Source organism: Thermobia domestica, chromosome 9, assembly GCF_964235325.1.
Source record: "Thermobia domestica chromosome 9, izTheDome1.hap1.1, whole genome shotgun sequence".
Lineage (NCBI taxonomy): Eukaryota > Metazoa > Arthropoda > Insecta > Zygentoma > Lepismatidae > Thermobia > Thermobia domestica.
The window spans coordinates 207976827-207990753 of NC_137462.1; the positions used below are offsets into that span (position 1 = coordinate 207976827).

Sequence of the window (13927 nt, forward strand, 5' to 3'; positions counted from 1 at the left end):
TACATTGTTGTTTCAAGAATAATCTAAAATCTTTAAGATTTCTATGTTCCTACACTATATCAAGGTTCATTGCATATTTATTGATATATTCATCATGTTAAAAAAATATCTATAGAACAACCACGTTTAGATTAGAGAAGATGTTCTATATTTCGTCTGACTCGTAAATACTCGTTTATTGCGAGTTCTTATTTATGAACTGGACATTTTTTTTTACCTTGATATTTTGGATACTGTCTAATAAATCTTAAATTTATTTTACTAGTTTGGGTTTGTAATCAACACTGTCGTTTAAGGCCCAGAAGGCTTATCACCGCAGAAACAAAATGCTCATCATTGATTCTATCGTGTTGATCATTGTCGATAAAGTCGATCCAATCAATCTAGATGTCCTATCTATAATATTCTTCCACTTTTTTCGTCTACTGAGAAGTCTTCTGCCTCTAGTTTACCGACTAGGAATTTGTGCTCTCACGTGTAACTCTAATGCAAGTGACATTTTCCATTTGCCTTTCATGCATTGATTTTATTAACTATATTACATTTAGTATCCTGCAGTTATAGCGAAGTTACGTATTATGTAACTTCGTTTACTCACCCATTTGTTTGTATTTTTTCGCGCTAAAAATGTCTATCTTTCGTTTACTTTGGAAAACCACCCGTGAAGAAAAAAATGAAATGAAATCTTTGAGTTTTACGTCCCACAGTTATGCCGGTTAGGCTAAAGGAGACGGTGATGATGAGTAATGAATGAAATTGTGGAATGAAGAAAGTGGGAGGAAACGAGAGAATCCCGAGAAAACCCACGCACACGGTGTTTGTCCATCACAAAGTTCACTTGGCGGGGGCTGGGATCGAACCCGGGACCCCAAGCACCAGAGGTGAACGCTCTACCACTGAGCCACCGCGGCCCCCCACCCGTGAAGAGAGTTTTCAGTGTTGTAAACATAGTGACTTCACCCGTAGAATGGGACACTTGGGTAGCGTCCGCAGTCGTATTGAGACAGCATGAGAGAACAGAATAAACCATTCTGTTAGATAATTAGGTATCACATATGTAACAAATCATGCGAGATTTCTGCTTTCCTCAATAAACATGTCGTAGTAAACTGGAAATATGACAGGTCATCCACAACCGAGATATGATCAATCCGACCTTATATTTTGACTAGGGACCATCAAGCGTTGAAGATCATACTGATAAACTGGCAATCATCCATCGCCTCCATTACTGAGAAATTACACAATGCATTAGAGTCTTTGAACAACATGGTTGTTTTTGGCGAGTTGCGAAAACTTTATGAGCAGTCCTTAAGCTAAAATCCATACCGGTAAATATGTTAGGCCCACGCACAGATGAAATATGGAGCGATGCCACAGAATCACGGAACAGTGAAATACGTTGTTTGAAGTGATCAATTATTGTATACTTGTTACGTGGTGAGTGTCGGTTTGGAGAATGCCTGGTGAACGACATTTGTCGGCCTATGTAGTATCTACAGTGAAATTCTGAGGTGAGGAATTATATTGTAGTCCTGTTTTCATGGGACGGAGCATAGATTTCACGTTAGTCTATATGACAGTGTCACACTATAGGACTACAAAGACGTTCTAACCACTTATTATCGAAAACTAGTTTGGGGATGAGCATTGTGTGTATCAACGCGACAGAGCACTGGTTCACACTACACGATCTGTAGGAGAGTAAGTTCACAACAGTGTACCAGAAATGGACTGGCCTACTCAGAATCCTCATTTAAACCGGATTCAATATTTATGGTGGGTAGTGGAAAACCGACTTCGCACTAAACTACAAAAATTCATATTAATACCTGCCCCATTCGAGCTGAAGCTATCGCCACCTGATTGGCAGTACGCCAAGTGGCACATAAGTTCGTGGTAAACGTCGCTTTATGAGATAAGTTCTTGAGCAAGTTGCGACTCCAATTTCATGCAGGTGTCCGGACATCCTTGGAGCTACTATTCAATGTGTAGGCGATGAATAACTGAAAACGTGTTCAGGTGTTAGCATAAAACATCGAGCTCAATAATATAATAAGTGTGATTTCGGGTTCGAATCTCATTCAGGATATAAATTCAGATAACCTAAATCATGACGCAGTTAAAAGAATTTAAGAAATAACACACTTCGACCTAGAAACCCCTAAATGAAATTAATATGCTGACAACACGTTCTTGAACTAACAAGTTATCTGATTTTTTTTACAGGCTTTCGTATGTTTCAAACCCGAAAGTTCAGTGTAAATGGCGTCTACAGCGAGCACAATTTCCCTAACCACTGGCAACATTTAAAAACTTTATTCTCAAGTAAAATTTAATTTGCAGCTAATGTTAATTCCAAGTGACCTTCGTGTTACCTCTTAACGTTATTTTAACCCTGAGTTTAATCTATTTTGTCTTAGAGAGAGAGAGAGGAGATACTCGGCCATGAATTTTGCTTAAAAGAGGCTGCCTCCACTAATCGATTCTGAGAGCAAATATTGGTAAATCTGGATTGCATGTGGGTAGAGCTGTTGTCATTATTTAATATCGAATAGACCGAAGTGAGTGAGTGCACGCTCTCACTATGAGGTTGTTCCATGAATTGAACTTGTCGAGCTTCGTTTTCCACCCTTTTATTTTCACGAAAATATCCATTTTAATTTTTTTATATAGAAATGCAGAAGTTACATTTTTTAACGGTACATGTTGAACATCTTGTACACGTGTACTATTCTGAGCTTCTCATGTATAATTCTTGACAATTCTCAACCAAACTTACAATACGGTAAATTGTTTTTCAAAATATTTTAGGATTTATTTTAAATAAAAAATTTCATCCATTTTGTGTGTGAACGGGAATGAATTTAAAACACTTATTGCGTTGCCTCTTTGAATGGCAAGGCTTACCCGTTGGAACAAGAAATGTTTGCTTCTAGGGTCACCTGATTTATTAATTAAAGCTAACCCCAAATTTGTCAAAAATTTACTTGTTTCTTTACTAAAAACACCCATGGTTTCAGTAGCAAAAGCAATGAAAAAATGATCTTCCTTTAATTTGGAATATTTCAAATGCTTTCGTTTACTAGCTGCCTCGGCTGCACTTCCTGCTTCCTCGCTGGTTAATGTTATGTATGAGGGTGCGAAAGTGTCTACGCATGTAACATCCCACACTAGACTTTGGCCTCTTTTCCAGGGAATTAAAGTCATTCCGTCTGGTCTTTTGCCATCATCCTGTAACATTCCTGTTGGTTCCAAAATGCTGGGGATGTCTATGCTGGCGAGAGTTCGCTTTAATATTTGGTTTAGTTCTCCGTGGCGTGAAAATCTCCCACTGCTTCTGATGCAACTCAAAGCATGAAGACCTTTAGCATCCATTTGATTCTGACATACACACATGAATTCATGACATATATTTATGCCAAGGCGTAAGGCTACACTTATTTGAAAGATATTATTTTCCATAAATGTTCCTATGTTTTTTGAGGGTGTAGCTTGCAACCATGCTCCGGACTCTTTCTTGTGAAGCGCTTTAAGACGGGCAGTATCAATAGGATTTTCTGAAACTATTTCCCTTTCTCTTATCTGATTTAATAATATGTCATCCCATTTCCTTTGTACTCCTTTTGTCTCTGGAATTTCGTTATAAGTGCCTTTCCATATCTCTAGTGCCTCTGTCAAATGTGCAATTTTCACGTCATCAACTGTGTTATGTAAAATGTTGGAGACGAGTGAAACTGCTCCATGACATGAAGACAAAAAAGCAGGAAAGCTCAAATCAGATACTTTTCGTATGCTTAAACCACCTTTTGCGAACTTCAAGGCGAATTTTTTGAATCGACTCATTACTTACGATTAAAATTGGTACCATTACTTTAATTCTGAGACTAAACAGCAGTCGTGCGAATTGCACCACTCAAGATCTGCAAAACCAAAGAAATTTAAAGCACTGAAGTACATAGGCAAAGTGCCTGCCTCAATATTCTGGGATAGTGTTTCGCAATCAAACTATCTTCCAAAGAAACAAACCATAACATTGAAGTATTACTGCAGTTTTCTGACTAAGTTAAAGGACGCTATTAAAGGAAAACGCTGGGGAAAGTTGAGAAGAGGTGTGCTGCTTCTGCAGGACAATGCTTCCTTTTACGAGGTTAGAAGAATAACGGATTTTCTAAAGAATCTAGGGTTTTAACCACCCACCTTACTCGCCAGACCTTGGATCCTCTGATTATTATTTCTTCCCTGGATTTAAAAAGAAAAGTTATGAAAGGTCATAAATTTTGGAGAAATAACGAGGTTATAGCAGCTGCAGAACTTTTTTTCTTTTTTTTCGGCTTAGAAGTTGGTATAACGGTGTGCCAAGCATGTTGACCGGGGAGAATACATTGAATAGCATAAAACTTTCAAGCCTGCCCTATTGAGTTATGCCTAGAACTGATCAGTCCCACCTCGTAAATATATGAGTCGTTCAGAACACAACGGAGTCAAGCCCAATTCCCAAAGTTGTGATGCAAAATGGACAAGTTGTACGATAGCTTGAGTACGAGAAGTTAATACTGTTTTTTATATTATAAGATGTATTAACAATATCTGGACATGAATCTTAATGTTTAAAATCTGTATATAAAAGAACTTCAGGTAGAGTCTTAAAGGTGAAATATGTCCAAAATGACAAACAAGTTTACTTGATTCTTGTGTGCACTGAACGCACCATATAATGCTGTACGGTTTGTAAACAAAAAGCTAAATCATCACCAAAGATTCAAATTACAAGTTTTGAGTTAGAACATAGCAGATCTTGTTTTTGTGAAAAAATATATATATTGACTCAGTTTTCCATTCTCATAATGTGTACAATTATCCTATTTCTTCTTTTTGGAATAGCCACCCTTCGACTGTTCCTTTTATCTCCTACCATTTCCAGCGCTCCTTCATTTGATAATACATTATAATAGTTTTCATATTTTAGCGACTACCAAAGAAAAAAGAAGCGAAAAACAAACAAACTTCTACATTCGCTTTGTCTCTGCCCTCTCTGGTGTATGTAGTGCATGTAACGTCCAGTATCTCGAGAACGAAAAGAACTATTGACAAGTGGTCTGCAGATCTGTTGATTCATTTGCACTGTTGATTTATTTGGCCGTTTAAACTGTCACAACGTGTTTGGCAATTCATTGATTTCTATGATTAAGTGATTGATTGGAGCTTAACTCCATTTTCAGTATTGAGAATATGACAGGAGCCTGGTTAAAGTGGGATTCGAACCACTGCTCGATATTATATCCGAAGCATGCAACCCCATCGGGAATCGGAGATTAAGCTATGCGCATAAAAAACACACATGATAGCCACTTGGCAATAGCGTCGACAGAAGTTTAATTTTGAGGCTTGGACTGCATCTCAAGAACAAATAGGATTATCAAAATTTTAATTTCAAATTTGAAGTCAGCTATCTTGGTTGTACGATAATGCAGCATATGTGTGTAATATTAAATAATTTCAGTATGTGGGTATATGAGAGCATTTGTCTCTCCGGAAAAAGCACCATGTACTGATGAGCCGTGAATAGGACCACTCGCGATTTACTTGTAGGCTAAATTTAAGGGTCTTGCGTGAACTGGATTTTTTAAAAATTTATTTCACACAAATCTTGTAAAATATCCCTTTTTGAGTAGGGACATCTAAGCAAAGCCTTGCATTGAGTTTGAGAATATCTTACTACAGATTTCGGGTCAGCTTGCCATATTGTATCTAGAATCGCTGGAATATGACAAAGTAGAGTAAATATCGTATTTGTATCATCACATTTCTTGTTGGATAAGCTTGATAGCATAATGGAAATAAGATTCTGTGTTTCAGGTAAAAGATAAATCCGAAACCGGATTTCTTCATCATGCTATGTTGTAATACTGTACCCTATGTTTGCATAGCGTATCGTTGTTGGACTAAAATTGTTTTCATGTGCTTCTTTCTCTCATTTCTCTTACTGCTTCTGGCTGCTTCGGTGGTTGGTATGCTGTTATTACAATTCTCTTGTATGCGTTCATCATTTTGCCACCCGTATCCCCGGACAGTTGCTATCCTTCTAATGCAGGTATACTGCGTCAGAAGATGCCAGGCAGCAGGCAAAAGTTGGGTTTTCGTTAGTTTATTTTAGTTTGCATTATACAATTTTAAAAGATTGTTTACTTTCTCCGATCAGTTTACCTTGTTTCGGAATTTAATTAAATAATATGTAAATCTCCACATTATTAAACAATTAGATTATTTTAGGTTAAACCAAATATTAATTCATAGGTTGCATCTTGTGAGATTAAATCAGACCATTTAGTTTGTAGTGAAGGAATGTGCCATTCCCCATTTCTATTCTGGGATATCTGATTTCAAGACAAATTTTGGATACTTCTCAGTAATATTAATCATGTTTCAGCATATTGAAAAGTAAAAATGAATTATTTCGGTGTTTTCAACTACCGTGTTAATTATAGGTGATAGATCTGATGTGTACATCAGCCCATTTTATAATATGCTATCAAACACGATTTGTGGACTTATGTGAACGCTGCGCATCAAAATAGTCTTGATATTGTAAAAAAAGAAAAGAAAGAAAAAAGAAAGCTACGAGTACTCCTTATGAATTCCCTACCCAACGTTGAGATGTGGTCGTAGTTCGTTGTCCTTCTTGTATAATATCATCTATTGCCTGTGGTACAGTAACATAGCTTGGTAATATGACATACGTTTAGGTTTATGCCAGCTGCTCAACCTAAGTCTCTAAATCGTTCTAATACTGAATTAAAATAAATGTAATCTGAAAACAGAATGCAAAGTGCTTAACAGGAACAAATTAAACGTTGATCAAATTTACAAGATGAAGTTGTGGTATTAAATATAAGCCAGTACTTTTTTTCTGACGGTACGCAGTACTGACATCTTGTTTCGATTTTGTTTAAATACTACTACTCTTGCCAGTTCTTAAATTTTTGCATTTATGACCAATTTTCATATTTAAACCGATTTGGAGTTTGAAACAGATCTTTATTATGTGAGGACAACTTCTGCACTGATGTTCATCTCGAGAGCTTTCTCGGATTTTAAGCCTTTGACTCATGGCTGCTCCAAGGTCTTCATTCCACAGTCCATCCTTGATGTCAAAAGCAAGAAGGACACACTGAAAGGATTTTAAAATATAATAACATATTCTGAATACTAACATTTATAGAATGGAACAGGATCGTTTAAACTTTTTTTCTGGGATTTTTCCTGTTACTCATACTTGCAATTATATAAAACAAGAATTTCAAATTTACTCCTTACTACGTGCTCTTACGTATCCTAAGGTGAGCACCAACAAAGGGAAAGCAGATATATGCAGAGGATCAAGTTTGGAGAGTCGGGAAACAGAAATTGTAATACAACGTTTGAAAACAATTTTGATTTTTTAAATGTTTACACATTTCATATTCATCTTCTCCTTCAGTTTAAATTTATTAATCCTTGTTATTTTTGGAATAATTGTCGCTTACTGATCCTTATGCTGCGATTAAATAGTACCAAATTAGTCAGCATATTCGCTGAAATATCGAGCTCTTGAACTTACGATAAGTGCTTGATGAATCAATTGTGACATATTATTCCCAATATCAGTAATTACGTATGGAATAAGATGAATGTTGAAGTGTAGTGGGTATATAGAAAATCATTAAGAACTGTTGAACAAAAGTGATTATGCCAATTAAATATCAGAAAATACAGTAGAAAGAGAAGAGCTTCGTTAAATTAACATAATTTGTCCGGCGTATGTGAAATGAGTTATGGTAATTTGACTTCCCATGAGACATTTGGCATATGGTAAGACTGCATCAATTGTGAATTTTTAATTGGAATTCATATGTTTAGTAAAAACGCTGTTATGTGAAATTTAATTTTTATTTACAGTAAACTAACGTTATGACAGGTAGTGTAGGCGACTTTTTCTGGTAGTTTGGTTTTGGATTGTGGGGACTAGCGGCGTTATTTCAGATTTTATTTAGGGAGGAGGGACAAGACTCTCGATATAAGTAGGTGCTCATATTTCTCATTACCATATTACTATTGATTAAAAGTGTACACATTTCAAATTTAAGGGGTGCAATGGTCTCTCCCCTGAAAGCCCAAATGACGCCTCTAGTGAAGACCTGTGACCCCAACCGATATTCCTTCGATACCGCTAAATAGATTTTTCAAAATTGAGACCTAGCAAAATGGCTTTCTCATACGCAAAATTGTTTTTTTTTTTTTTTTTTAAATAAATTTCATGAAAATCTTTAGAATTGTTTTCAATATATTTTTGATGATCCCTGAAATATTTTGTTTCCATAGATTCGTAAAAGTTTTCCTCCAATTATGTCCTAACCAACCAGACCAGCAGTTACCTCGCTTCCCCCACTACCCAAATATGACCTTTCATGAAAGTCATTCATGATGTAATTGAGGCACTCCGAACTTTTCCTTCACAAGTCTGCCGATAATATTTATAAAAGTTGAACTATAACTGAACTTTTTCTCCATGCCGGAAAATGAGTTTTCATTAAATCTCATTAAAATCGTTAGCTCCCAATTGTTTTCTGCAAAGACACTCGGTGAGTTTTCAGTCAGAATTAGACAAATCGCTTTCTCTAAAACGGGTTTCCACTAAATTCCATGAAAATCGTACGAACCATTTTTAAGACTATTTGCAAACGTTCAAACATTCAACTTAAAATTGCTTGCTTTACATTGTATAGGATACTTTCTATAATTGAGAATCTATTATTTACAACAAGGTGAAGTATGAGTTGGACACAGTTTGACGGTAATGAATTGTTCTAGTCATTCTCATCAAACCACTAAAGTATCAGTGTCAGGACCCTTTATTATACAATTTTCTATTTAAGGATTATTCTAGTTTTAACTTTAAAGAAATAAGAAAATGTGCAAATATGCACCGAAATATAGCCAAATAAATGTCCAATCAAAGAGAAAATTATAGTAATGTAGTCAAAATACAAAAAAAAAAAATACTTCTATTTGAATATTTTTATCCATATTGGATTTGTGCTTTCATATAGATTAAATGGCAGAAAGTAATATATATATGCAGTAAAATCGTGTCAGAGATGTTTCTCAGGACAAAATTTTATTTGATGCAATTTTAAGTTCTGTGTGTATGTCAGTATATCTAGGCATATATAAGTGCAATTAAAATAGTTAACTGTGTTTCCAATTATTTTAATTTGCAGTTAAGAATAAAAATTTTTGTTCACGATTTTTACCGCTTCATGAAGCAGCATAACTGTTTTCTTTCATAAAATTGCTTTTAAAAACACTCTATCTACCCAGAATACTCCCAGGATTCAGCTACATGCAGTCATAATTAATCTAATATCCAAAGTGTATAGTTCTTTTTAAATTTGGTATTGAGAACAAACAATTAAAATGTCCAAATTGCTATTAAAATTGTCAGCTCTTGAAAGATAATGTCACGTACAATGTTTTTGACAAGTGAATTTCACCAGAGAACTTTCAGTTCTATTTGCTCTCCTAACATTTACTTTAGAATTACATATGAAAGATTGAGCAACGAAGAGACAGAGAAAGAGGTTACCATCTTACCACAGACCTTTTAATTTGTTAGTTTGTTCATTTCACATGATGCCCTCATGTTCTTTGATAATGTATTCTAGTGGTTGGAAACCAAATATTTTGCAATTAAACGAGGCAATGCTTTATTTGTAATCAGTATTTGATTTTGCACACACTCTCTTGTTCACAATAAAGTGACAGCCTGATCTCTTGTTTGGTGAAGTGCTTGTTAGCTCAGCCCACATCTGGGGGTGACACAGTAAATCTCCTATGTGATAATGAATGTGTGTGTGTGTTAAGTACATACATTGTTGGTTTGTCACATACTTGTTTTTCACATGTATTGTTTAATAGAATAGTAGCCAAAGCAGATTATAACTCTGATATTCAACTGTTAAATTCTTGAATTGTCTACTATTTTGCTGGAAAATTACATATTTAATTTGGAAAAGTCTGGTTCAGTATCATAAAAATATTGTAATACGTTTAGTCAATATTTTTTGCTTGGTTAAACTTTAATTTAGGATTTCTTATTTTGTCAGTATAATAAATCTAGGCAAGCCCTGGTATTTTTCTCTTAAATCATGAATAAATCTTCATGTAGGAATTTGCAAAGCAACTACGTGCAGTAATATGCTATCAATGCATCAGGCTTACATTAATCGTACCCATTCAAGAAATAGTAACGTGTTAAAAACTTATCATATAATAAAAAGTATTAAATAATTCTAAAGCGGTCAGTTTTATGTTTTGATTAAGTATGCACTTCATTAACAAGAAAATCTATTGATATACGGAACAATGGCGTACGCAGGGAAGGAGCTGATGGGACTTCAGCCCCCCGAATATTATAATAATAATAATAATAATAATAATAATAATAATAATAATAATAATAATAATAATAATAATAATAATAATAATAATAATATCTTAGAAAATCAACATTTTCAGGTGAAAGGAGTTAAGAGTGAGTAAAAATCAGAAAAACACGTAGGTAGTCGGAAAAATGCAACTTTACCCGAAAGGAAATGAATGAAAATTTCCTAGTTCCTTTTAGGACCAGTGCAAACCGTACCTCCTTCTAGAAGAAATAAACAAAGAATTGAAGTCACATTCGGAGAACACGAGAATTAAAACGATTTGTGAAACGAGCTGGTACGATACGCATGATTCTGTACTACTTTTGAAAGAAATGCCGCTTGCAATATTGTTGCAGTTCTCGAATGTCTCATTCAGTCGCCTGCGATGGTCTAGTGGCTAGCACATATACCTTTGTTGCAGCTGGTTCCGGTTCTGATTCCCGATGGGGGAGCACAAGAATTTAATTCCTTAATAATTTACCTTCATTAATCACCTGTTTCCTTTAAGCTGAAGGGTATAATCCTGGGACGTTAAGCTTTAAAAAATAATTTCATTTCATTTTTTTAAAGTATATTAGCCAAGTGTCTGGTGAATATTAAAAGAAATGTATTAAATAGCACAGGAACATAGTCGTTCGTTCCTGCTTGATTGTGAATTCAAGATTGTTGGGATTGGTGTATAATCTCTTTTTTTTTCTTTTAAAAAAGAATCAAATAGAAATGTTATTCAATATTTTCTCAATTAAATAAGATCTTTTTAATCATTTCTGAAGGGATTCTCTGTAACGCAAAGTGAATTATTCTTATTAGAAAACAGCTTATTTTCTACGTAATAAATTCATTGCTGTAGTCGAAAGTTACTTGATAATTTTATCTTTAACGAAACAAAAAAGAACGTGTGCGTGCTTGAATACCGTACAATAAACGATGTATTCCATATTCGTTCTGTAGGTATTGATAAAATAGTATTAGATATGCAATGCTTTAGGTATAAAGAACGTTTGTATACTCAGAATACCGTGCACCGTTTCTGAAGTGAAGGAACGTTAATTTTATCAAAATATCAAATGCTTCAAGAATTACTGTAAATAAAAATTGTTAACATTTAATTTTCAGAATCAGAAATTAACACATTACATTTTTGAAACACATTTTTCTGACCAGAACAAAATGAATTATTTAATAATTATACGATTTTTGTTACAGTTTCAAGGACCTAACGTCCTCTTCATCAGACATTGAGAAAAGACAGATAACAGCAAATCTTATATCTTCCTCAGCCGTTAGTTAGCATTTTCATTTATATAATTTTAATTGTTGTTTTTATATATATATAATTTAAATTTAAATAATAATAAATAAATAATAATAATATACATGAGCAATGGGAGAAATTATTAGAAGTGATAGAAAAGAAAAATGCATAAGAATATTAGTGCAATTTGAATATTTCCAAATTTCTGTTATTTTATTTTATTTTATTTTATTTTATATAAAGATCAATAGAATTGTAAATTGCATTGACAATTAACATATATTAACAATATAATTATATGATATTGTTACATATTACAAATTTAAATTTTATATATATAAAAACAACAAAAAATTTTATATTGAAAACTGTTATAGAAATGTGTGAAATTTGTGATTAAACAAAGTGGAAAAAAAATTGAAATAATTTCATAATTTCGAAGTTGATAAATAATTAATTTCAAATGCATTTTTCTCAAATGAGTTGTGATCAATCCTGTGTTGTAGAGCAATGATCTTAGTGCATCTGTATTAAAAAATAAATAGTTTATAGATAAAAACAACAATTAAAATTATATAAATGAAAATGCTAACTAACGGCTTAGGAAGATATAAGATTTGCTGTCATCTGTCTTTTCTCAATGTCTGATGAAGAGGACGTTAGGTCCTTGAAACTGTAACAAAAATCGTATAATTATTAAATAATTCATTTTGTTCTGGTCAGAAAAATGTGTTTTAAAATGTTATTGTGATTATCCAGAACCATGGAGTATATTTATTACATTTTTGAAAATCATATATTCGATCTGAAATTTGGGTTTGATCTGATTCGGAAGTTGAAAACGCTACTATTTTATTTTAGAAAATCCTTTATTTAATAACAGGTATTTGATATTTTGTTAAAATTAATTTTCCAACATTTAGAAGAGTAAAACTTGGTCTTAGTTAACTTCTCTTGATATGTGTTTATAAAGAGATGGATATGCACTTTTTTATATAACTTTACAAAGGATTTATTTTTTAAATGCATACACATTGGTAATAAGTGTTCTATTAGCGAGTTATCCATAGCATTCAAAGTGATGCTTAGCCCCACAAATTCATGGCAATTTTCCACTGCCAAGCCAATAATAACAGTAACCTGATTATAATGAGGCTATAAACAGGGATTTTAACTTGTGCTGTTGAGCGATATAAACAATTTGCTATTATTCTCGTTGGAAGTTTATTTTATGCTGACAGATTTGCTGTTGGATAGAAATAATTAAGTGATCATTGTTTCTATTGGTTTATTTCAAAACTCTTTCTCATTATTTTCGTCCTGTAATGGAAGTATCAAATAATAAAGAAAGAAGTTCGCAAAAATGGAAAGATTTCCATTTAATTTGGAAGTGAATGCGTTATATGACTGCTATTTTTGGGGAGTAAAATGGGGAAGAATGATGTGAATCAGAGCTTTGAAAGTATTGGAAAGTAACAATACATTTTCGCTCTTTTCTACTTTGATCATCTATATAATTATTCCCCCTATGTCGTGTATGTATGCGGCAATTATTGACGAGAGGAAAAAGAGAATTTTCATAAAGCTGTGTTAAAAAGGGTAGAATAATCTCGTTAAATAGTCAATAGATTCAGCTTCAGTGTTAGGGATACGTTAGTATTGGGAGAACTGATGTTTGTCGGCAATGATATTGCCATGCAGGCTATTGACTATTGCGTCAATTAACAGCCTAATTATCATGATATTAACAGCTTAGTCGGATTTGTGCAGCATTTTTATCATAAGTACATTTTTAAATGATGCCATTAAATGCATTATTATTATTACATATATAAACACATTAAATACATACCATTAAATTATTTTCCTTCATTTTCAATTTTTTATTCTCACACAAATAATTTACTTGTATAGGTATACATGTAACTAACTCGATGGTTTAAAAGTGCAGAGAGTTCATTGCAATAGAAACAAAAGCTCACCACTTTATCCACTATCCAAAGCCATTTCTGTTCTATTTTATTATTATGATTATTATTATTTATTTATTTCCAGAAATTCTGCTTTTCTTGTCCTACAGATTTCCCAACAGGAGTCCTATACAACGCTTATTACTCACACGCGAGCAATACTCCATTTTCCACTTATTTTAGACATCTCCATATTGTTACAAGAGCTCCTTCATTGCTACATGGTTAGTGAATTA

At 33.5% G+C, this 13927-nt stretch overlaps 1 protein-coding gene across 5 annotated transcripts in view; it reads left to right on the forward strand.

The window, feature by feature from the left end:
- Positions 1–13927, forward strand: part of LOC145660567 (uncharacterized protein CG43867-like) — a 714987-nt gene that overhangs the window by 262887 nt on the left and 438173 nt on the right. The gene's annotated exons all lie outside the window — the stretch shown is intronic.